Here is an 18,623-nt window from a genome sequence, read left to right as displayed (position 1 = left end):
TGGGACTAAACTTCACATAGATCCTTATCATTCTCCCTAGTTACATGTAAGCCTATTCATCTCCTCTTTGAGTCCAATCCAACACTCTTAGATCAAGCTCTGTATATAAACACTCCTCCGAGTGTGTCACGTGTTAACGCTCGCCTAAGAGCCCACTCTCTAAGAGCCACACTTTATCGGTATGTTACTGCTCCAGTCCAAAACTCACCAGTTTGTCAAAAGTTATGTTTCACCGAACCCTTACAAGAGGGTCTGCTCTTCCAAGAATCATGCCCAAGCCCATGCTCAAACCCAGCATCTTGCTCCATTGAGTCTACATGCCGCATCAAACTTGTGCTCAAAACCAGCACCTTGCTCTTCCAAGAATCATGCCCAAGCCCATGCTCAAACCCAGCATCTTGCTCCATTGAGTCTACATGCCGCATCAAACTTGTGCTCAAAACCAGCACCTTGCTGCACCAAGACCACTTTATCGGCTTGGCACACTGCACAACCATGACTCCGCTCTACTGGCTAACATATCACTGTTCTTTCTAGAAGCTGCCAATTTCGGCACTTTTACAACTTTAAGAGTTGTTTAGGATTGTCAGCCATCAGCTCCGAGTCTCAAAGCTAGAGTTTGCTGGAGGTCATGAATTCGAATCCCCTCCATGCTAATTTTTATTTAATAAGCATATTATTATCTCGACTCGTTTCAGTTTTTGTGGTTACTCCATGTGCATGGTTCGGACCACACATGCGGGGTATGTTGAGCCTGATACACATTGTTTGCCCAACTCCCTATGACCTCGAGCTTTTGGAGTCATTTGGTTTGGAGAAGTTAATGTTATTGAAAACCCTAAGTGTAATTATCCTAGGTAAAGCCACATGCTACAATTAGCCTCCAAGTTTACCAAGGTTTGAAATGTTGGTTGACACAATAGGTACCCTTTTATGTGGATCATATGATTGTACAACCAATGTACTTAAAGAAGAAAAGTGATAAACCCAGTATGATAATAAGCACCAAACATAAAGTAAAACCATTCTGATCCCCGTTAGTTTGGCCAAAACTAGTTACAACTTACAACCACCAAAATTGGTTAATTTTAGTCGATCTCAGCAAAAACTTAAAACCTTGGCATGCTTGCTGGTCGAATATGGACAAAGCATTGGCACCAAAGTACTCTATCTTATAGTCACACCAATGCATGGCATACACTAGCATGGCAGCAGGTTTGGTAGAATTGCAATGCCTTATGGTGATAAAGCATTAACATAGGCCATGCATATTGCAGCATACTAATCAGCATTTAAGCCCATGGTTTTTAAAGGTATTACTAAAGTCACCTAAGCTTATGCAATTCCCTTAATTGTCCCCTTGAGCTCAATAGCCCAAGCAGGCCCTATATGGTCAAGTGGGTGCCCAATTGGCTTGTCTACCTAAATTGGCCCAAGCTAGTTTGGACTCTCATATAAGATCAAGGTAAAGGGGGCTATTGTAGGCTACTCTTAAGTGTTAGACCCTAAGGCTATGTTTTGTTCAAGTGCAAAGCGGGCATAAGGCTTGGAATAAGCCTTATACCTGCCAAACACATTTTGGAAGGAGCCACAATCAAGGAATAGTTATGCTGGTCAGACTTGTTTATGGCAGGCATATCCATTCCTAGTAAAAGCTGTCATAAGTTATCCTTGGCATAAAGGCTTCTTTTGTCTACATTTTACTTTCATGGACAAAAAAGTAATAATTCAAAAATTATTCCAAAAAGTAGAGCCAAACAAAAATTGGCTAAGTCACATTCTCATGGGCATAACGTTTGCTATTCCTATTTTTCTAATTCCTGAACCAAACATAGCCTAAATTACTCCTTCAATTTTTTACCATTAACTCTAAATCTAGAAAACTTAGTTTACATACCTAAATTGAAAAAAAAAAAAAAGAAGTAAATGGAAATAAACTTTATCTACAATGCTACATATACCCACTATCTCCTACCATCTTTGGATTCAACTCCTTTCTCGCACCCCCATCTCAATTGACATACCACAATATGTCACTATCATCACCCCATTTTCCTAAGCCAAATATTATCACATGCCTCAGATTAACCACCACAAACTTCCCCCTCCAATTTGGTCCTTGGGAAATTCTTTGTGCACCGTAGGCGGTGTAAAAAATCTGACGTGGAGTGCACCATCTTACCCCATTGATCCACGTAGCCACCACTTTCCAACGCATATTTAATACCTGCAGTTCTACTTTTTTATTTAAAATTTTGAATGACAAAAATACTCCTCTTTGAAAAAAATTATGATATCATGTGGCATATTATAACATCCTATAGTCAAATTATGATTTCCGTGCACAGGAAGTCATAATTTGACCTTAGGATGTCATAATATAGAAGGAATATTTTTGTCCAACCACTTTTCAACGTGTATTTAATGCCTACAATTTCACTTTTTTGTTTGAAATTTTGAATGACGAAAATACCCCTATTTGAAAAAAAATTATAACATCTTGTGATATATTACGATATTCTGCATCAAATTATGACTTCCTACATGCAGGATGTCATAATATGGCCCAAGATGTCAATATGAGGGACATTTTTTGTTCCACCATTTTTCAATACGTATTTAATGTCTGTAGTTCTGTCTTTTCTTTTGAAATTTTTGAATGATGAAAATATCCTTGCTCTTTGAAAAAAATTATGACATCCTGTGGCATATTATGGCATCTTGCGTCAAATTATGACTTCCTACATGCTAGATATCATAATATAGACATAAGATGTCAAAAAAAATTTTCACAGAATAGGGGCATTTTCGTCATTCAAAATTTTAAACGAAAAAATAAAACGATAAACATTAAATGTGCATTGAAAAGCGGTAGCTATGTGGACCAATCATATAAGGCAGTGCGTTCCATATCGGATTTTCTACACCGCCCGTGGTGCACAAAGAATTTCTCTTTGGTCTTTTCCACTCTCCTCTCCCTTTTCTACTCCCTCAACAAACCAACCACCATGATCCACCTCAACCGTCATGCTTTACAGCCAATAACCATCTTACTGTACCCCATCTCCAACATTAAAGCTTGACCCTCCTGTTTGACCCCTTCGATCTCAATTTGCCGGTCTCTTTTAGCCACGCCATCCTGGCCCCGATGATCAAAAGCCACCCTCAACACCACCATAATTGCCCACTTTGGCTAAGATCCAGTACCTAAAGCAAGCCACTGGTGGGATCTTACCTGAAATTCAATCATCAGTCACCTCAAATAGTTGGCTTAAATCCATTACCCAAAAAAGGAACCCATTGAAGAGGCATTAAGAAATCTAGTCCTTATCGCTTTACTTTGGAGTTTGAATCTCTATTTCACATACAAATATATAGTTACACTAGGCTACTCTTTGAGAGTATTGAGCCCCTAATACTTTTAGTTTTTTAATCTTCGAACATGCTTTTAGCTTTTAAATACCACTATGACCCTTCTTTAATTAATTCCCTCCCTTAATTGGTCTTCTCCCATCATCAGTAGCCTTGCCCTCCTTGCAACTTTAGCTCACGTTGGCACTTTCAGCCACCTCCAAGTCATTCATCCTGCCTCCGGTTCCTATTCATCCCTACCTTCCATTTGGACCCTCCCTTTGTTGAGTGCCTTAATCTTGTAAAAAAACACTCATTCCATGCTGCTCCCTGCCTTCTGCTTACCTTCACCAAAAAAAAGTATCGCTGATGTAGTATAGGGAAGCAAATCATCAAAATCAAGCATAGGTTTAGTTTGATCTTTTCATTTGATGTAATTTATCTTTTATTTTATTTTCAGGGTTAGCATCTACAGTCTGGTATAGCTGAAATTAGACAATCTCAAATTCATATAAGGGTTCGATAGGCTGCTAATGTGTGATAACTCAAATATATAGGGCAGCTCGCCATATTTGGATTTTGGATGAGTTATAGGATCCCTTTGGTGAGTCAGCTATAAGAAACAAGCAGACAAGTCAAAGGAGCCTACACCCCCATTTTTTCTTATGTTCGGGCATCTATACACCATAGGGGTTTGTGCCTCTTCCTCTTTTTCTCTTTTGCTAGTGGAGATGCACAAGCAAAATGCATGTGGTTGCTAAAGATTTTGCATGCACGGCAATTTAACTAAATTCTAAATTTTAAAGACTCAAAATTAATGAAATGATGATTTTTGAAAAAAAAGATGGTTATGGTGAGCCAAGAGTCATGAGTAGCCCAATGAACAAAGGCTAAAGTGTTTCTAGGATTACAATTTTGATATGATGAAGACATTAGGATCGCTAGGCAAGAAGGCCTAGGATTAAAAAGAGCGCCAAGGTTAAGAGTGGAGAAATCATTTAGGTTAGGCAGGTAAAGGGATTAATATTCTTGGCAGGAAGAATGAAAAGGAATCCTAGCAATAACACGCTTAGAATTGAGAAGAGTGTGCTGAGGTTGAGTGGAGACATCGTTTCACAGAAATCTAATTAAAGGTATTATGGGAATTGAAAAGTTGGGAAAAATATTCCCAACTTCATATGGTTTTAGGATTAAAGAAATGGACACACCCTAGGGGTAGTTTAGGGATTATAAATTGGGTTTAGGATTTCTTTTCTAATCTAAATATTCTATTTTACAATGATGGAGTAAAAGGCAAGGGACTCTATGATACCTGGCCCATGGCCTAAGCCCATCCAGCACCAAGGCCACCTACAAGGTGGTGCCTTTTCTCTTCATGAAACAAGGGAGCAGCCGCACACCCTTTTTCTTGAGCAGGCAGGGAGCTGTGCATCGTTAAAACAAAGGCTACAACCCTGTTTCACCAGTCTTCCCATGCAATCATGCCCCATCCCCCACTTCATCACTCTCTCTCATACATCTCTCACCCTCCTGCATTCTCTCTCACCCTCTCTTCCTCTCTCTCTCTCATTTTCTCTCTCTATCTTCATCTTCCCTAACTCACTTGTTCTGTTCTTTTTCCTCCAATCCTTCCTCTCTCTCTCCTTTCCCCTTATCCCTCTGTGTGGGTGTGTTGTCCGCGGCCTCTTTTCCATGCCTCAACCACTCTCTGTTACTCCCTTTTCTCAATTAATTCCACTCCACTCCCTAAGCTAGCCCAAAGGGGTCTCCACTGTGCTACTTCCTCTCTCTTTTTCACCCTGTGAAAAGGAACAGTGCAAGGTGAGTTTTTCCCTATGGGAACTATGATAGATCCGAAATTGGAAATTTTAGGAATTTTGAAGAATTTTTAGAAATTATTCTAAAATATTGATGTAGTCCTCGAAAGTATTCGAAAATATTGATATAGTCCTAATTTGATATATTTGTGCTTTGGGGATGATTAGGTACCAAAGAATCTTTGTAAACAGATTACACTATCTAGCTATGACATCTGCAAGGTAAGTAATATTTACACTTTATAACAGTTGTTTAAGATTAATGATGCAAATTGATATGATGATTCTAAACTAAAGTGCATATGAAATTTCATAATTATATGAAATTTGATTTATCATGGCATTTCTATTAATTAATTGCATGACTTAAGTATGTACAAATTGTATTTGTTGGTTGTTTAATTGCAAAATTCAAAGTGATAGTAAAATAAAAGAAGATTTGACTTATATGCATAATTATATATATATATACACACACACACACACACACACATACATACATATACATAGATATATACATACATACATATACATAGATATATATATACATAGATATATACATAGATATATATACATAGATATATATGTGTATATATATACATAGATATATATGTATATATATGTATGTATATTGTATACATATATATGTATATATATATGCATATATGTATAGATGTATGCATATATGTATAGATGTATGCATATATGTATATATATATATATATATGTATGTATGTATGCATATATATATATATATATATATGTATGTATGTATGCATATATATATATATATGTATGTATGTATGCATATATATATATATATATATGTATGTATGTATATATGTATATGGATATATATATATATGTGTGTGTGTGTGTGTGTGTGTGTGTGTGTGTGTGTAGATATATGTATGTATGTATGTATGTATGCATATATGCATATATGTATATGTATGTATGCATATATGTATGTATGTATATGTATGTATGCATATATGTATGTATGTATGTATATATGCATATATGTATGTATGTATGTATGTATGTATGTATGTATGTATGTATATCTATATATGTATGATGTATGTATATATATGTATGTATATATATGTATATATATGTATGTATATATATGTATATATATGTATGTATATGTATGTATGTATATGTATGTATATGAATCTATATGTATATATGAATATATGTATATATGTATATATGTGTGTGTGTGTATCACCTGACTCTCGGCCCAACTACTGGATGAGTCCAGACTTGATTGTGATGATCCCGACCATGGGCATAATCATGGTGATCCCCACCACGGAGGTAACCGTGATAATCCTCGCCACGAGGGTGATACCCTACCACAAGGATACAAATGTGACAACCCAATAACAAGGCTGATTGTAGCGATCCCCACCATGGGGATGTCATGGTGACCGCACCATGGGGACCAGCATTTGGCGAACCATCCCGAATCCAGACGGTTCAGGACATTTCAAGCCATACCGACGGCAAATCAAGACGATTCAATCGGACAAATCGAAACACCAGACGAGAGAGAGGGAAAGAAAGAGAAAGAGAGGAAGAGAGAAAGAAGGGGAGAAAAAGAGGAGAGGATGCTGTCAAAGGCCGACGATGGCCCGTCGAGGCTACTGGGGGACCATGGAGGCCTCCGCGGCTCAATGTCATCCAATAGGATATTTAATTGAGAGAGGGGGGAGTGATAGTACCTGAGGGAGGTGCAGCCGATGGAGAGGCCGTCGGAGAGCGCCGGATTGCTGCTGTGGCCATTAAGGATGGAAAATGAGTGAATGGAGCCATGACCGTGGAACAGAGGCGACTGTCCCTTTTCATCATATTTTTTTAAAAACGATAATACATAGTGAAGTCGATAAACATATTTTTAGATCACTATTTCAAGAATTTTTTTTACAAATAAAAGAAACAGTGAAGCTGCCAATGGATGTGCTAGCTTCAATGTGATTGAGATTTTTTTAAAAAAACCCATGAAACAGAGACAATGGCCCTATTTCACGCCCGCGGCTTTGCAAACTGTGATTTCACCATTCCGTGGCCAGTCGAAGGCCCTCAGACGACCTCTCCACCAGCTTCCTCTCCCTCCTTTTCTTTCCCTCTCCCCTCTCTATCTCTCTATCTCGGTCGAGATTTGGCGGAGCAAACGGAGGCCTTGACGGCCCTCCGAGCGAGCCCGCCGCCCATGTGGCCACCGCCAGTATCTCCTCCGGCCACCCTCTCCCTCCCCTCTTTCTCTCTTTTTCTCTTTTCCGGTTCCCTTCTTCTCTTCTGTGTCGGTTCGTGCCGATCCAATCTGATACAAATCCATACCGACTCATACCATCGGCCAGCCAACATAGGTCTCAATTCCGATTCTGCGAACCTTGATGAGGACTATTACAATGATACCCAAGCCATACAAGAATAAATGTGGCCACAATCAGGGATGTAGAGCAAAAATGATTGAAAATTTAATACCTAGGTTCAAGGATATTTATTTGACTCTGATATAATGTATCAATTCATTATATTGATATTATTGAAAAGATGAATTGCATTATTTCAGTATGTGGATATTATTGAAAGAAAACGTTATAAACTCTATTTGTATAGATCAAGATTTTAAATCCTGTGGGATAGAGGTGTCTTGGTATTTCCATGGAATGAGATGCCCCGCTATCCCGTCCTGTCTCGACAACTGTCCCGGTAGATATCTTGTGTCTCTCTCCCCTTCTTCTTTCCTTTCTTTCTTTTTTTCTTTTCTTTCCTTCCTTCTTTTCTTTCTTTTTCTTCTACCTTTCTTACTTTTCTTTCATTTTTCTTTCTTTTTCTTATCACTTCTTTTCCTTATTTCTTTTTTCTTCTTCTTTCTCTTTCCTTGCTTTTCTTTTTTCTTCCTTTCTTTTGCTTCTTCCTCCCTTTCTTTCTTTCATTTTTCTTCTTCTTTCCTTTCACCTTTTCCTTTTCTTCATCTTTCTTTCTTTCTTTCTTTCCTCTTTCTTCTTCTCTCCCTACATGCATGGATTTCGAAGTCCCGACCCCCATCTCGGTCCCATTTTCTCATATGAACGAGGCAAGATGGCCAGGACACCCCCTTTCCCGTTAGGATATAAAACATTAGTATAAATGCATCATGTTTTGTATAATTTAAATGAGCTAAATTACCTGATATGGCTTGATCCAATTCTATAAAGTGGATTTGTTACTTCTGAGTTATGAAGCTCATAATCTTCATCTATTTCTTAGATCCACGAACCAAGAACTAGGCCAGTACCGACTTTTGGGGGAAGTTTTTAGGGGCAACGCCTTTTTCATAGTGAGTAGATCCAGTTTGATTAGTTGTGTATATTAAAGTATGGTTTTGGGGTTATGTATAAATATTTTAAATACTAGAGGTTTGAATTGTAAATTTGGAAGAAGGATCATGTTTATCACTTGTGCTAGTGTGTGTGAATATGTGGCAGTTTGTATAATAGTTTAGTCATTCTGATAATCAAAACTGCCTCTATATGAATTATATTATTTCCGGATTACGTCAGATTCATTGGCAAGTGGAATGTCTTGCATGTTTATTGGGCCAACCCTTGTGAGTATGCAGTAGCTATCATGCCCTCGAATTATGATCTAGGGTTGGAGGCATGATAGACTCTTTATTCTTTCTCAGCATCTCAGTCCTATTCTTTCTCCCTTCCCTTTCCACTCTCCAATTCTCTTAATCCACTCTCTTTGTCATTATTATTATCCCTCACTATTAGAGTAATTTTACTTAGTCCATTGAAATTATACCTTATGACTGCTGTTCTATATTAATCATAAGTTTCCAATACAAGATATTTGCTGGCTACATGCTATTAGAGCCTAATTGTTCCATCATTGTGTGATTCATGCAAGATTTTCAGTATTCAGTCTGTACTGGAATTTCAGGACAACAGTACAGTCCTCTCTCCTCCCAATCATCCTTTCAATACTTTGTTTTTGCTTCTTGTTTCCCTTATTTATTTTTCTCCTGTACTCTCTTCTTCTGCTTTATCTTTTATGCCAAACAAAAGCTACTTGGCATTAGCCAGAGTATAGGCTAGGCAATTTGCTTTCCTTGGCAGCATAAGACCTTGAATAAGCCAATGAAACTGAGATAGAATTATCATTTTTCTGGAAAGAGTGTGCAGAATCAAAAAGTAGAGTATGAAATGAAAAAGGTTGCTGACCTGAATCAAGAGAAGTTGGACAGCAGCACGACACTTGACATCACTGATTGCAAAATAGAATTTCTTGTGCTCAGGCCTTCCAAATCATATCTGTTGATTCCCTAGACTCATCATTATCCTGCCTGAGAAGAATTTCCATTTTCGCTTGATCCATTCTCAAGGTAAGCTCCAGATGAAATATACATGAAATCCGGTATTGTTGCTGTAGCAGCTTCTTTCAAAGACAACCACTTCTAGCCACTTGTCCTCGACAAAGAGAGAACCTGCACTGCTAATTAAACAAGCGAAAGCAGCAATGCTAATACTAGCAAGACTTTGGTGAGGGCACTTGATAAAACTAGTCAGCAACATTAGCACTTTCTTTAATAGCGGATTCACTGTATCATAAAATTTTCCAAAGAGATCCACAGCTGGCTGTAGGGCCAGAGTGCATGTCTCATAAAGCCAAGCATCTTGATCTAGCTCAGTTGTATCACTTTCAGACCCGTCCTTGAAAAGTTCCCACAAAAGGATCAATAGCATGTCTTACATAGTCAAATATTGGGAAAAGGACAGAGTCAGACACTTTTTCCCATAAAGGTAATGAGACCATAGTTGCATATAGCACCTACAAGGCACTTTTTCTTATTTCAGATCTTACTCTTAGGTCAAAAGTAAGTCCCGACAAACCTACAAGAAATTAGGACATACTAAAATCATCAGTACTTGTTCAGTTGCAAAAGTACCAAACATATGTCCATTAGAAAGAACATAGCAGAAGCAATACTGATCAGTGCATTAAATGTGACATAAAAAGTATTAAAACCTTTAGTATTTAATCTTTATTATTTTAAATTTGATATTTTTTATATTCTTTTTCAGAAATAATTAATCATGAAGACAATCGTAAAATAACAAGCAACGCCCTTCAACACGTACAAATAAAGCTTGAGTCCAAATCTAGTGCTGTCAGATGCACAACACGCTAAAATATACTGATGCCAGGGATCCAATTGATAAAAAAAAAAAAAAAAGAAAAAAAAAAGCATGAGCATTAATTATGAAGGGTCCTACAAAGAATTTAATGCCACAGGAGACCACTTCTCCATTTGGTGCATGGGTTTGAGTGGTCCATGGTGGACCACGTGGAAACAGGGAAGTGCTGGTAGACACCTGGGCACTGGGTTTTATGTGGGCGTGGATTTGAATTTAAAGCCTAGCTGAGTGTGGTCAAAACAAATTGAAAACCAAAGCTGGCATGGGAGTCAAGTTGATTTAAATGCATTTGGATGCGGTTGACACGATTTGAAGACACAAGCGAGACCAGCATTTGAGACGTGATAAATTGAGGCACAAATGCAAAAGCGAAATAGCGAGCGGATGCAGCCTGATACGCGGAACAGAACAGCGGCTTATTGCAAGATCGTGAAAGTAGGGGCAAAGAAGAAAAACATGTGGTTTTCATAAGTTTCAAAAGGATTCAAACACCGAAGACAAGTGGAACTATTCTTCTTCAACAGCACGCGATCCACCTCTTTTTCTTAGTCCCACATCATGAAATCACAAGATCCTCTCCCTCCTAAAGCCTATAAAAAAGACCCCAAATTACAAGAGAAAAAGTATCCAAGAGAGGGAGAGGTATAAAGAAGGGGCAGCAAGCAAACTTTGGGTTATGGAAAGGCTTCTAAGAAAGAAGTGCTTAGAAGCTGAGCTTTGTTTATACGCTATCTCCACGCCTACATCTCGAAGATCAGATCCAAAGGGAAAGAAAAAGAGGAAGCCTAGTTTGCTCCAAAAAGTTTGAAGGAAGAAGGAGAGCTCATCAACCATCTTCCCAACAAGACTGCACCAATCAACTTCGAAGTCTTTGTTACAGTTTTATTTTATTTTATTATTATTTTAAATTTTTTGTACTTGAATTTTATTTTTAATTAATGCATAATTTATTTTCATATACTTTAAATTTTTGTTATTTATTTTTTTATATTTTAAATTTATGTTATTTATTTTTATTGTAAGTAGAAGCTAGGATCTAAATAGTAGATTTTAATACCAAGTTTATTTCTCGCACTTTTAATTTTTGTTTTTCAATTCAAATTGCTTTCTCAAAAATTTTTTTTCTTTATAAAAATCAAAGATTTCAAATCAGCACTATCTTCTCTGTGGATTCGACCCAACTCATCACTTTCTACATAGTTTTAATATTTTTTTTAAAAGTTGAAATTAACTTGATAATTATGGTGTCCTAACGACAACATCACGAGCTATCAATTTTTGGCACCGTTATCGGAAAAGGCACAATGCTAAAGTTTTGATTTCTTTGATTTTTTCGTAAATATAGCTTACTAACTTTTTTTATTCTTTTTGCAGAAAAAGCAAAAAAAAATCAAAAAAAAAAAGAGAGAAAGAAAGCTTCCAATTTTGCTTGACGAGATCAATCATAACCCTAGATTTTTTTTCTTTTCTTTTAGCATTAATTGCTTTCTTTTCAAATTAACTTAAAAATAACTCACTTGAACCTAATAAAAAATTCATGACAAGAATAAAAATCCTAATTGCTTAGAGCATTCATCATTTAGATTTATTTTATTTATTTATTTTTTGGTGATTGCTAGAGACAAGATAAGCTTTCAAGTTTAATTAGTTTCATTCATTTACTTTAGTTGCATAGAATCCCTTATTTGAAATTGGATGTATATATTCATATCAAATCAATTTAAGGGCAACGCCCATTAATAAGATAAAGTGGAGATTTCATTACCCTTTCTTAGCCCAAAAACAACCAACCAGCATCCATCATTAACCCAAGCCTAATTAAAACTAAGTAGACATTGACCCCTAGGAATAATTGAGTTCAATTCGAGTATCATGGTGAAGTCAAGTGCAAAGTAAGTTTAGACTCATTTCTGAAACCGGTGTCTAAGGCAAGAGGATACAAAAGCTGCCTAAGTGGACTTATAGTTACTTAATTTGGACCGTCTGTTTATCTGGCCAACTTGTTGGTGTCTAAGAAAAATAGCGAGGAGCCTCCCACGACCCCACCTCTTATCTGGCTAGTTGAAGGAAGTGAGAATAGACTCACCTTGCATGTAGGCTGACTCGCACTACATCGAATTGTTAGGTCTAAGTAATCCGTAGGTGTCTTAGGTTTAATTGCTTGCTAGCTTGATTGTAATTAACATCTAATCACAACTAATTCTTCTCATCTATCATCTCTAGGTCTAGGACTCTCTTAGGGTTCTTATTTTTAGAACCTCTCTTTCTTCTTCTTCTCCTTCTCTCTCTCTCTCCCTCTTGCTTAAAAAAAAAAAATCTGAAACACACATTAGGATTTGCACTGGTACATGCGCGGTAGAAGATTTTTTTTTTGACCTAACCCAATCTTAAAATTGAATGATTGATCCACATTAAACCTGATAATCAAATGGCTGAAAATCTTGAAGAACCACCTAGGCAGATGAAGAAATATTTTATTCCTTCCACCTATAATCCATCGATGTTTCCATCGTTCTATGGGATCAAATATTCAGACTCTAGTCCTAAGGCTGATTTGAACCTGATAACCCAAAAATTAGATAAAGTCGATCTTCTTATAGATAAATTTATAATCCTAGGTCAACAATCTCCTGTACAATACACACCATCTTCCAATTATCAGGAGATTTGTTCTATCTGTGCTAGCCCAGCCCATCATGTGAGTGAATGTCCCACGGTTGCACAATTTTCACCTTTCATCTAAGAACAAGTTCAAGCTATCCAAGATTACTCCAAGCCTGTCAATGATCAATTCTCAAACACATATGATCTAGGTTCGAAGAACCATCTCAATTTTTCTTGGAGATCCCAACAAACTCAGGCTCAGATCCATATTCCTCCTGTGCAGAACTTTCAAAATAAGCCCCAATACCAGAATTATGCCTATAATAGAGGTCAGCCTAATCTGTTTATCCAGCCACCATATCACAATCAGCCATCATATCCATCTTCTCAACAGACCAATCTAGCCAATGATAGATTCAATCAACTCCAACAACTGATTATGGCCCAACAGCAATCTGTTGCTAGGTTAGAAGCACAAATAGGACAGATAGCTGAGTCCACCATGAGGAGAGAACAAGATTAGTTGTCGAGCCAATTTGTTGCTAATCCCAGGAATAACACACCTAATATGAACCAACCATCTGGACCTAATCATCAATCCAATGTCCCAACTAAGAATCTCCAATTTGAAAATGACAAAGCAATCTCTAAGCTCAGAAGTGATAGGATTCTTAAGAATCCATACCAAATTCAGGTAAGAGAGGCTAGTACTGATGCTAGCCAAAATATGGACTTAGAAGAAGAGGTTAGTACTGAGACTAACCACATAGAAGAACCTGAGCATGGAACTGATATTGATGCTGGTTCCAATCTGAGTGAGAAAGACAAAGGAAAGAAGAGAACGGATGAGTTATCCGAGATATATAAACCAAGAGTCCCACTCCCTTCAATCCTAGAAGTCGATTCTTCTTCTCTAGAATACCACCTCCTCGAGAACTGAAATCGCCCTTGATCACACCCAAGGTTCGCGAAACTGATATCGACGGCCGTTTCGACTGACCGATGGTACGGTTTGGTACGGTTCCGTATCATGACAAACTGAGGTGAACCGACGAAGAAAAACGATGTCAAATCGAGAGAAAAATAGAGGAAGAAAGAAAAAGAGGGAGGGGAAGGGGCCAATGGGGCCACCGAACGGCCTCCGACTGGCCGTCGGACGGCGCAGTCCACGCACGTAGCTCTACGGGCATGAAACAGGGACGTCACCCCTGTTTCATGAAGGATTTTTTTAAAAAACCCATGAAAGGTGAAGTCGGCAACCCAATTGCCGACCTCACCTATTTAAATCCAAAAAAAAAATCGATGAAGTCGGCAACCCAGTTGCTGACTTCACCTGTTTAAATCCAAAAAAAAAAATCAAAAACACCATACGCTTACCTGTTTCGTTTCGAAGGAGGCGGAGCCGCAAGGCCCTCCTCCCGCTCGACCACCCTCCGACCCGTCGGTGTGGGCTCACCAGCCATCGAGGGCCTCACGACAAAGGCGCCATCCATCCAGTACATCCCCCCAAGTACTCTCTCTCTTTCTCGCTCTCCGCCATGCCCTATTAGACGATAACGGGCTTGGAAGCCCTCTGACAGCCGCAGTGGGCCACCGCCGGCCTCCGACATCTCTCACCTCCCTCCCTCTCCTCCTCTCTCCCCCCTCTGTTTCCATCTCTTTCTTCTCCAGCACCAGTGTGTGCTGTTTTCCATATCGGAACCATCCTGATTCTCCATCAATCCGATTCGGTACGCCCCGTACCAGATAGTTCGGTCCGATACAGTATTTCTTGGTCACATCTGAGTATGCATGTTTAGAATCAAATAACATCATTCCAGTATCCATTGCATCGAACTCAACTCCTAACCCAAAAACTCAATTCATGAGTATTTTAAAAAAATAAATAGGAAAAATTCTCAACAAACAAAAGTCTATGAATGAATTTGTAAATTATCTTTTTAGAAAGATGAAACTAACTAAGAATAGAAACGTGAACTACTTTCTAGAAATTGACAATAAAATTTTGAAATTTATCAATAAAGAGATCATAGGCCATCTTGTTGAGATTGGCAATCCAAAATCATTAGAATCTATCAATCTAATATTTGACATGAGATAAGCAGAATGTGTATGGTCTGGCTAAAAACAATAAACTTAGCACTTTTTGGAAGACAACCCAGCTCCTACTTTTTGATATCTTTTGCATTTTGTTTAGGTTAATCAAGTCTTACTTAGTATCTTTTGTAGGGATTTGAAGATAATATTGACTAAGTTGGAGAGAGAATCAATTTTGAAAAGATTTCTGGATCAGATGACATCTCTTTTTTTCTTCTTTATCTGCACCCTTTATTTTTCTTACTCTATTGAGGACAATGTCGATTAAGTTGGGGAGAATAATAAAAAAAAAATTTAAGTCCTCGAGTTAGTATTTAGCATTTAAGCATCTGATTACGCTTAAGAATCGAGTTAAACCAAATATTTTTAAAAAGAATTGATGTATAGATCAGAGAGTTTATGAGATACCGAAGGATCAAATATTAAGAAAATCCAATAAAGAGTTAAGTTTAGAACTTAAACATTTTTTCTTGAATATTTTTAAATCCTCCTACCAGTATCAAAGAAGAGTTTACTTCCTATGAGTTTGTGTAGGATAACTATACGTTTCTTCATAAAAAAAATTTCAAGTACTTCCTGCTGAGTAATCGGACCTCTTTGCCTAAGCAAGCATTGAGTTTTACGTCAAAAGGTACAAAGGGAAAAAAACTTTGTTGTAAAGCTAGTTTCAACTCGTAGCCTGTTTGATTCAAACAAATAAGTCCGAAGGATATTTTATATCTAGTGCCCTAAAACCATCTGATTTGAAAGTCAGTGGCTGAAAACTCGCTACATGGACCAGACAGAAAGCTTAATGGGTTAAGACACTCAATAATAATACAATGTTAAAATTTAAAAAAAAAAAGCAAAGTCTAAACAGTGATCTCCCACCGAGTAACCAGACCCCTTCACCTAAATAAACGTTGTAATGCATGTCAAAAAAGTGGACAATGTAAAGATATTTTTTTAAAATAAATGAAGGACAGAAATAACAATACACTTGCCCATATGAAAGTTAGACGATTTAAAGATAAAGGTAGTGGCAATTTAGAAAAATTTCAAAAAAAATTTAGTGCTCTTGGCTTAACTTCCAATTTTGATTAGTACTAATACCCCAATAACATAACTCACTCACGCGCTCTACTGAACATAAATGGTCCTTTTGAAAATTGTCTGATAAACTTCGAAACTCTAAGTTAAAGGGTACTTAACTCTAAATCTTTTCTTTACTTGAGGATAAGTAAAGTTCAAGTTGGAAGGTGTGATCAGTGCATTACATGTGACATAAAAAGTATTAAAACATTTAGAATTTAATCTTTATTATTTCAAATTTGTTACTTTTTATATTCTTTTTTAAAAATAATTAATCATGAAGATTTAATCGTAAAATAACAAGCAACAGCCCTTCAACACATGCAGATAAAGCTTGAGTCCAAATCTAGTGCTGTCAGATGCACGACACGCAAAAATATACTGACGCCAAGGATCCAATAGATTAAAAAAAATAGAAAGAAAAAAAAGCATGAGCATTAATTATGAAGGGTCCTACGAAGAATTTAATGCCACAGAAGACTACTCCATTTAGTGCGTGGGTTTGAGTGGTCCATGGTGGACCACGTGGAAACAGGGAGTGGAGTGCTGGTAGACACTTGGGCGCTGGGTTTCATATGGGCGTGGATTTGAATTTAAAGCCTAGCTAAGTGTGGTCAGAACAAATTGAAAACTAGAGCTGGCACGGAAGTCAAGTTGATTTAAATGCATTTGGATGCAGTTGACGTGATTTGAAGATGCGAGCAAGACCAGCATCTAAGACGTGATAAACTGAGGCACGAACGCAAAAGAGAAATAGCGAGCGAATGCGGCCTGATACGCGAAACAGAGCAGCGGCTTATTGCACGATCGTGAAAGCAGGGGCAAAGAAGGAAAACATGCGGTTTTCACATGTTTCAAAAGGATTCGAACATCGAAGACGAGTAGAACTGTTCTTCTTCAACAGCACGTGTTCCACCTCTTTTTCTTAGTCCCACATCATGAAATCACAAGAGAAAAAGGACCCCAGATTACAAGAGAAAAAATATCCAAGAGAGAGAGGTATAGAGAAGGGGCAGCAAGCAAGCTTTGGATTGCGGGAAGACTTCTAAGGAGGTGCTTAGAAGCTAAGCTTTATTTCTGAGCTATCTCCATGCCTACACCATCTCGAAGATCAGATCCAAAGGAGGAGAAGAAGAGGAAGCCCAATTTGCTCCAAGGAGTTTGAAGGAAAAAGAAAAGATCATCAACCATCTTCCCAACGAGGCTGCGTCAATCGACTTCGGAGTTTTTGTTACAATTTTATTTTATTTTATTGTTCTTTTAAATTTTTTGTACTTGAATTTTATTTTTAATTAATGCATAATTTATTTTCATATACTTTAAACTTTTATTATTTATTTTCTTGCACTTTAAATTTTTGTTTTTTATTTTTATTATAAATAGAAGCTAGGATCTAAATAGTAGATCTTAGTACCAAATTTATTTCTTGTACTTTTAATTTTTGTTTTTCTATTTAAATTGCTTTCTCAAAATTTTTTTTCTTTATAAAAATCAAAGATTTCAAATCAGCACTACCTTCTCTGTGGATTCAACCCGACTCATCACTTTCTACATAGTTTTAATTTTTTTTTTTTAAATCGAAATTAACTTGATAATTACGGTGTCCTAACGACAACATCGCGAGCTATCAAATACCTACCTGCTAACAATGGAAACCAAAAATGTAGATGGTCATCTTTACCAATGAACATCTGGTTGTCTTGTTTTCCACGCTTCACCATGTGAGGTGAAGATGGATTATTACACCTAGCTGCTTCCTTGTCCCTCGACCTTGCAGACAAGCCAATCTCACCTTCTGCAAGCTTTGATGCAAAGAAACGAAGAAAAGCAATTGCACTGAGGTGTCTTTGTTAAACCTACTATTAGTGAATGTGATCAGACAATTAACAGAGTCTGTAAAAGTGGTTCAGTTTCAGTTATGTAGGGAAGTAATCTCATAATATCTTCTCAATAATCTCAAAGGCTAATACTACAATATTTCTGTGATTGTCATATGATGCAGTTGAAAAAACCTGCAAAATATATCATTTGATGAATTACTCAGGTGAGTAAGAATGACAATGAGAACGATCAAAAAAATATTCTAATAGTGATTTGCATGATAACTGTCCATGGGCAATGATTTATGATCACAACAGAGAGAAGCAAGGAAAATGGAAATACCATGAACATGCTTTTCCATCCTGACTTGACATTGGTAACACGAGCCAATACCATTTGTGAGACACATCTGATAATCAACTGTCTAATTTCAACAGCTCTGCTCTTTGGCATAACAATAACAAATGCTTTCGTCAATTCATTCTGGAAATTGTAGTTGACCAATTTTTCTCACTCCAGGAACTTCATTGCTAGCTAACGCACAGAATCCATTAGAAAAATTGCAAGTGAAAGGTTTTCCGAACATCCAATGGTGACAAAATTCTGACAAAACATGCCAAATGCTTGACCACACAAGCCTATTGTGGTTCATGTTATAGTGCCT

General features: G+C 37.3%; 1 pseudogene; it reads right to left on the bottom strand.

Moving 5' to 3' along the window:
* The window catches only part of LOC105042459 (brefeldin A-inhibited guanine nucleotide-exchange protein 2-like), a 47,614-nt pseudogene that overhangs the window by 3,715 nt on the left and 25,276 nt on the right, over positions 1-18,623 (bottom strand).

This window comes from Elaeis guineensis, chromosome 4, assembly GCF_000442705.2.
Source record: "Elaeis guineensis isolate ETL-2024a chromosome 4, EG11, whole genome shotgun sequence".
NCBI lineage: Eukaryota > Viridiplantae > Streptophyta > Magnoliopsida > Arecales > Arecaceae > Elaeis > Elaeis guineensis.
This window is presented reverse-complemented; position numbering and strand designations above follow the sequence as displayed.